Source organism: Asterias amurensis, chromosome 8, assembly GCF_032118995.1.
Source record: "Asterias amurensis chromosome 8, ASM3211899v1".
Classification (NCBI taxonomy): Eukaryota; Metazoa; Echinodermata; class Asteroidea; order Forcipulatida; family Asteriidae; genus Asterias; species Asterias amurensis.
Window position 1 is genome coordinate 3,286,994 of NC_092655.1, and position 7,907 is coordinate 3,294,900.

The 7,907-nt window shown below is 37.6% G+C and overlaps 1 long non-coding RNA gene across 1 annotated transcript; it reads left to right on the top strand.

The window, feature by feature from the left end:
• The first annotated feature begins 174 nt into the window (after positions 1-174).
• LOC139941202 (uncharacterized) lies at positions 175-6,735 on the top strand. The gene is made up of 3 exons (XR_011786568.1): positions 175-672; positions 1,184-1,446; positions 2,567-6,735. It is a non-coding gene; the product is annotated as an uncharacterized lncRNA (long non-coding RNA).
• Positions 6,736-7,907: the final 1,172 nt, after the last annotated feature.

Here is a 7,907-nt window from a genome sequence, read left to right on the forward strand (position 1 = left end):
GTTTTCTTCATGCAGTACCCCCCCTTGCTCCTGACTTACTGCCATGGTGGTCATTACAGCTTGGAGGACTCTGGGGGAATGTACTGACTGTCGTAAGATGCAAAACTGCTATATTTCTAATGTGTCTTCTTCAGGCAGTACCCCCCCCCCCCCCCTTCTTGCTCCTGGCTAGCCTCCATGGCATTCTTTACAGCTGGGAGGACTCTGGGGGAATATTTTGGCTGTTCTAAGATGCAACACTAGTACATTTCTAATGTGTCTTCTTAAGGCAGTACACCCATTGCTCTTGGCTAGCCTCCATGACATTTTATTTACAGCTGGCCGGACTCTGGTTTGAGACTCCACTCAGGCTGTGTCAAAGCACTGTATAAAAATCGCTAACTATTGTTGTTATCGCAGTCTTTACAGCTGCTAGGCTGACTCATGGCAATGTAGTTGCTCTTGTAGGAAGCAAAACAGCTACTGTTCTTGGTAGTTCAACACCAAATACTGGTAGTACCAAAAACACAGTGGCTGATTCCATGTACCTTTACGGGTTATGTTGTAAACTTGTTTCAAATTTTGCTTTCGTTTGTTTTCATGTGGGACAAAGCTTTTCCAAAGACATCTGACCTGTCAAGATTGAGATGTCCAAACAGCCTAAGATCTAGGAGCTGCACTCTCATGTAAAAGGTAGATCCCTAACAACTTTTCTTTTATTTTTACCCGTATTCCCAAATGGAACTGTTTGATGCTTGAACGCTACTGTGTCTATGATTTCCACAGACGTGAAGTTTCCCCCCCCCCTTGTTTAGCTTTCAAGAACTAACTCAATACTCTCTAGAGTGGTTAGTGACTTGTGGACACAACTCAGTTTTATTTACTATGACAATATTGATGCAGATCAGAAAACAAAATTTTCCTCATGCTCTGACAAAATCACATCCATATATCTCAGGAAAATGAGAACATTAAGTAGACAACAAATGACCTATGTAGCTTAAAAAACAAATTAGTAGCTAAACATTCTGATGGGGTCCAATGTTGTACTTTTTAACAAAAATGAAGGTTTTGAACAGTAACAATCCAATATTGACTTATCAAACTGAAAAACTTACACCATTCATCACTGGGTCCATCTATAAATTGCAAAGGATTTTGCTTATTGTCATTGTTTGAATTTTCTAAAAACTTGACCTTTCAGAGCCAGTGATGTATCTGATAGTTCAAAAGCCGAGTGCAGAGAGATTCAACCCTACTGTGTGAGAAATCATCAGTATCAAGACATCTGAGATCGGCATCAAGCAGTCGTAAATGAACAACCAAGCAGTTTGTCTTCAACTTTAAGAGAGATTCACCGCTGCAGTGTACACAGAGGAGCAATGGATAATCATCAGTATCAAGACATCTGAGATGTTCATCAAGCAATTATGAATGCACAACCAAGCAGTTTGTTTCAACTTTAAGGTATGTGGGTTTGTTTTAATAGTTTGATTACTCTTTTTGTTGTAAACCGTTAATATCGTGTAAATGAGTACACCATTGCAAGCAAGCAAGCACATACGCGTTGTTATGCTATGCAGCGAGCGGTCTTAGGGACTTGGTGGTGCGGTGCTCGAAAGGAATTGACGGAGGAGTGCGGCGGTCGAAAGGAATTGACGGAGGAGTGCGGCGGTTGAAAGGAATTGACGGAGGAGTACGGCAGTCGAAAGGAATTGACGGAGGAGTGCGGCGGTCGAAAGGAATTGACGGAGGAGTGCGGCGGTCGAAAAGGGACCTGGACACGTGCACGTGGCATGTGGGGTCCTACTTCCGGCTCGGGCCACTGGGTGGTTGATCTTAAAGGTGCATTTGGGCTCCTCATCTGCTAGGATGGTGCCGGTGTTATCACAAGTATGGTTGACCAACGGAAGTAGTCCCTAGTCCTTTCAACTAGGGACCGCGTTACTAAGAGTAGGGAGGCTGTCCTGGCGCCGAAGTTGGGACAGTGGACCGGACCCGTCCCACTTAGGGGGCGGTGCAATTGGCTCTTACGATCTCAGAAAGCGCGTGGGGCCGGTATCCTGAAACCTGCACGTTGGTAGCCCTGCTAATTGAACTAAGCTAATCAGGATGACAATCAGCAAAATCTGATGACAAAAAGCTGCTTGCGATGGTGTACTTATGTATAATGCTTTACTTAAATACATAAATATTTCAGTTTTTAATTATAAGCTTATGTCCATGTTCTGCATTGCTATTGCATTAGTGTGTTGAAGGTATGTCACCCCAGTATGATGTCTTGCAGTGTATCCCATTATAGTCTGTCTCCTATCATGGGAGTGTCAGCTCCTATAATGGTGACATTGTGAGATTGCACTTATCATACGAAGGTGCATGCCACTTCTGCATTAGAGCAGAGGTGTGTGACACTTCTGCCTCAGGCGGAAGTAGCACTGCTTCTTCACAGTCAAATTCCTCAGGGATCAGGCAAAGACAGTTCATTAATTTATTATGTTGAAGAAATCCCCCCAAAAGAAATGATAAATATAGAATAGACTGGAATAACTCGTGACCTAATCTTTTTAACCAAAATACATCAATGTAGGAGGCGACAGTGTGTTGAAGGTATGTCACCCCAGTATGATATCTTACAGTGTATCCCATTATAGTCTGTCTCCTATCATGGGAGTGTCAGCTCCTATAATGGTGACATTGTGAGAATGCACTTATCATGCGAAGGTGCATGCCACTTCTGCATTAAAGCGGAAGTGTGTGCCGCTTCTGCCTTGTGCGGAAGTAGTGCTGCTTCTTCACAGTCAAACTCCTTTGGGCTCAGGCAAAGACAGTTCATTAATTTACTATGTTGAAGAAATCCCCTTAAAAAGAAATAATAAATATAGAATGGACTGGAATAACTCTTGACCTAATCTTTTTAACCAAAATACCTCAATGTAGGAGGCGACAGTGTGTTGAAGGTATGTCACCCCAGTATGATGTCTTGCAGTGTATCCCATTATAGTCTGTCTCTTATCATGGGAGCATCAGCTTCTATAATGGTGACATTGTGAGATTGCACTTATCATGCAAAGGTTCATGCGGCTTCTGCATTAATGCGGAGGTGTGTGCCGCTTCTGCCTTGTGCGGAAGTAGTGCTGCTTCTTCACAGTCAAACTCCTTTGGGCTCAGGCAACGACAGTTCATTAATTTACTATGTTGAGGAAATCACCCCCCCTGAAAGTTAGGTCAAATTTGAACTGTAATAATTTGCTTTTGGTGGTTTACTTGTGTAAAACTATATGCATTACTATTTGTGAATTTTGATGTTAAACCTTATCATTGCTGTTTACAGTACATTTGTTGTTATTAGACCCCAAATAAGTATTCACTGGTCAAATTTGTCGTTATAGAAATGAGATTGCTGCTGATAGGTTTGAGCGTGCTCGGTGCGGACATAAAACTTTCGTGCGTTGAAAATATTTGTTTCATCACATAGGTCTTGCTGTTTAAAAGACTTAAATGTACGGGAACGTGTCATTGTATTTGTTCATTTTTAATATGTTTATATACACAAAATATAATAATTAAAAAAAAAATACTGACCAACACAAACAAAATTATATTAAAAGTAATTAAAATTAATCAATTTTATTAAATGTATTTGGGCTTTAACACATATTACAATGATTTTAACAAAAACCAAAAGCTGACTAAGAGTAACACAAACGTTTATCCCCAAAATTATGTTTTTGATATATTTATATATACACAAAATATAAGTTTTAAACAAAAATACCGACAAAACAAACAAAAATTCAATTAATAACTAAATTAAAATAAATCAATGTTATTAAAAAAAATTGGCCTTTAACGCATCTAACAATGATTTTATGATGAATATTTTATTCTTGAAATTAAAAATTTTAAATCTATTACAAGTTCAAATCTTATAAAAAATCTAATAATTGTGTTAATGCATGTTTCACATGATGACATCATTAACAGTTTATCAATTGATGAATATATGACACAATTACAATATATGAAAAAAATGTTACAACTAACAACTAACAACACTAACTTCAATGAATAAAAAAAAATTAACTTAAACATAAAAATGTTAAAATTATCAAAGTTTCCCATCTTAAATCTTTAATTTGTTGTAGGAATAACATTATATTTTTGTGCATTCCTGAATGTTAAAAAAGTCAGAGTGTAGGACATAAATTTAACGCGCGTTAAAGATATTGCGACCAATATCAAAGCTTTCATATTTACTGAAACATTTCATAAAGGATTTGTAGTTTGGGCTTTGTCGACAAACAAAGTCTTTCTATTATGATGATTGACTTTTTTACTTAATATTAAATCTCACCACTAACGTATGAAAAGAAATGAAATAACTATAGCTTGATTCAAATTACTAAAACAAAGTAATTAATTTTTATGTTAATCAGTAGAAAAAATATTTGAGATATTTGATGAATGTTCTGCAGCTTATTCTAATTTATTATTAATCTACTAATATGTCAAATTAAATTAGGTTTTGAACTAACAAATGTATGAATGTTATTTGAATAAAAAACACTTAACATATCCTTTGCACTTTTAAATACCTCGTACATGTATTATAGGCCTGGTACTACCAATAACTTCCTTTTCTCAATAACTTTAAACATAATAATGTTAAGAAATAACAATGACAAATTATAGGCTGTGAATTTTCAAGTAAGATAAAACAAATCATTGTCACTTTTTAAAAGCATTTTATTTTACATTTACATGCTATTTATCCGTTAACGTGCATTATTACGAGTTGTTTCGCGTTTCTACGGGTCGATGTGCCGATCGTTTAAGCCGTGCGGCGAAAAAGCAGCCTCGCTTCTGTATGGTTATAGTGTAATTTAAAAACTGTTAGAGGATATAAAGACATGGTTATCCAATTGAATTCCTTGAATATTTAATCAGTGTGTTTGAAGGACAAAGTGATACTATATTTGACTTGAAATCTTTTAATTATTCTTTGATATGATAAAATCACTTGTTTGTATGATTATAAGAAATAGTAATTTCAAAGGTGTTCTTATAATGAGACGTGTGTAGGAGGGTGCTGTTATCAAGAATGAATAAAAAAGTTACAAGAAAGTTAAGCACTCTCTACGCAGTAACAAAGTTAGTTTTAAAACTAGGCGTTATACTAAGAATATTGAAGTATGTATAAATATGCTTGAATTGCAAGCTTTCTGTAGTCTTTAAGTCTTTTTGTGAATTTAAATAAATTCAGTGTATGACTATAAGAAATAGTATTTTTAAAAGGTGTTCTTTCAATAAGACATGTGTAGTAGGGTGCTGTTATCAAGAATGAATAAAATATAGCAGTGAGATAGTAGAGCACCCTCTATGCAGAAACCAAAGTAAATTTATAAGTTCATTTAGACGAGTCGCAATCGATCGCTAAAGCCGTGCGAAGAGCAGCCTCACTTCTGTATTGTTTATTATATACTGTAGTTAGTTTTACTTTAAAAAACGTTGTATCAATGAGGCACGTGTAGTAAGGTGCTGTTATGAAGAATGAATAAAATATTTACGAGATAGCAGAGCACCCTCTGTGCAGTAACCAAAGTAAATTTAAAAACACATTTAGACGAGTCGCAATCGATCGATAAAGCCGTGCGAAGAGCAGCCTCACTTCTGTATTGTTTATTAAAGATGATAGAAAATTTTACTTAACAAAATGTTATATGTTATATGTATAAAACTGCTTGCATTGCAAGCTCTCTGTAATCTTTAAGGGTCGCCATTTTGTGAATTTACATAAATACGGTATTGACTATAAGAACTAGTAATTTTAAAAGGTGTTTTTTTAATGAGGCATGTGTAGGAGGGTGCTGTTATGAAGAATGAATAAAATACATATTAGATAACTGAGCACCCTCTACGCAGTAACCAAATTAGCTTTAAAACTATGCGTTATACTTAGAATATTGAAGTATGTATAAAACTGCCTGCATTGCAAGCTCTATGTAATCTTTAAGGGTCGCCATTTTGTGAATTTACATAAATACAGTGTATGACTATAAGAACTAGTAATTTTAAAAGGTGCTCTTTTAATGAGGCATGTGTAGGAGGGTGCTGTTATGAAGAATGAATAAAATACTTATGAGATAACTGAGCACCCTCTACGCAGTAACCAAATTAACTATGCGTTATACTAAGAATATTGAAGTATGTATAAAACTGCTTGCATTGCAAGCTCTTTGTAGTCATGTTCTTTAAGGGTTCCCATTTTGTGAATGTAAATAAATACGGTTTATTTTCAACTCTAACCGAGTTGGGGGGGGGGGGCAACTTGATAAGAGAATTGGTTTTTGCTTAATTTTTACTTACTTAATAAAGAATTAACTTAACTTTACATTAAAAGTATTAGTAAGGTACGCAGCTTTAGTTAGTACTTAACATACATGTAAGACATCAATAGACTTTAACGTTAGAGATAAAATTATGTCATTTGCATAAGGTATTACTCTGTTAATTTAATGTACTATATACATGTAAGCAATGTAAGACATCAATAGACTTTAACGTTAGAGGTTAAACGATGTCATTTGCATAAGGTATTACTCTGTTAATTTAATGTACTATTTAGTTTGTAAATGTTAAAGTATTTGTTAAGATAGTCCGGTGCTCTGTAGTCTGTACATTAACTTGCGAAATAAATGTATTGTAATTATGTGTAATTTTGTGTTATTTTTAAATGTTATAATAAACTATTAGATAACGAACACCAACACATTTGTATCATTTTATTTTTTGGCCCATGCAAAGGTCAAAGGTCATAGGGTGCATTTATATTTTTTTTTTAATTTGACCTTTCCATTCTAAGGTTTAAATATTAGTTCCGAGAATTTTTTTTAAGAAGCCGGGTAGCGCAGTGGGCTAGCTCACAGCTCCAGGAATCCTGGAGCTGTGAGCAGGCGGGGTTCAAATCCCCTGGGGAGCCTTTTTTAACCATTAAATAAGAAAAAAAATATTTTTTAGTAAAAATGGGTAGGGCTTGAACCGGGGACCTTCAGCTCTGTAAGCCCACTCTCTCACTGCTGTGCTACCGAGCTGTTATGAAAATCTAACGGTTTTTGGAGTGATGAAGTTAAAAATGGCTGACTTAGAAATTTTTTCAAAATATTTTCTCCAAGGCTAGACCCTTGGATTTCTAGCTGATCTGAGGGCTGAGCAAGGGGTGACCAAGGGCCTTGGAGCTTGGCTCGGGGAGTAAAATTTCTAAGTGCTGAGGGGCCAAGGCGGTTGCTGGATAGTAAGTCGGCCGCTGGGTTGGGCTCGCTGCGATCAGGGCTTGTGATGATGGTAGGAGTGATTGCGTTGGGTTGGACTTGTGATGAGAGCTTGGAGTGATGGGCTGGGCTGGTTGGAATGAGGACTTAGGGTGATGGTTTGGGTGATGGACTTGGCTGGTTGGGATGAGGACTTAGGGTGATGGTTTGAGTGATGGGCTGGGCTGGTTGGGATGAGGGCTTAGGGTAATGGTTTGGGTGATGGACTCGGCTGGTTGGGATGAGGACTTAGGGTGATGGTTTAAGTGATGGACTGGGCTGGTTGGGATGAGGACTTAGGGTGATGGTTTAAGTTATGGACTGGGCTGGTTGGGATGAGGACTTGGGGTGATGGTTTGGGTGATGGACTGGGATGATGGGCCAGGAGGTTGCTGAGTTGTCAATCGGCAACTGGGCTGGTTGGGATGAGGGCTGTGGTGTTGGGTTGGGATTGTTTGGGTGGGGGATGGGGGTGATGGGTTGAGATGAGGCCTTGGGTGAAATGCTTGGAAGTTTTGGATGAGGGCTTGGAGGAGGTGGGTTGGACTTATGATGAGGGCTCGGAGTGAGGGGCAGGGCTGGTTGGGATGAGGGCTGAGGGTGATGGTTTGGGTGATGGGC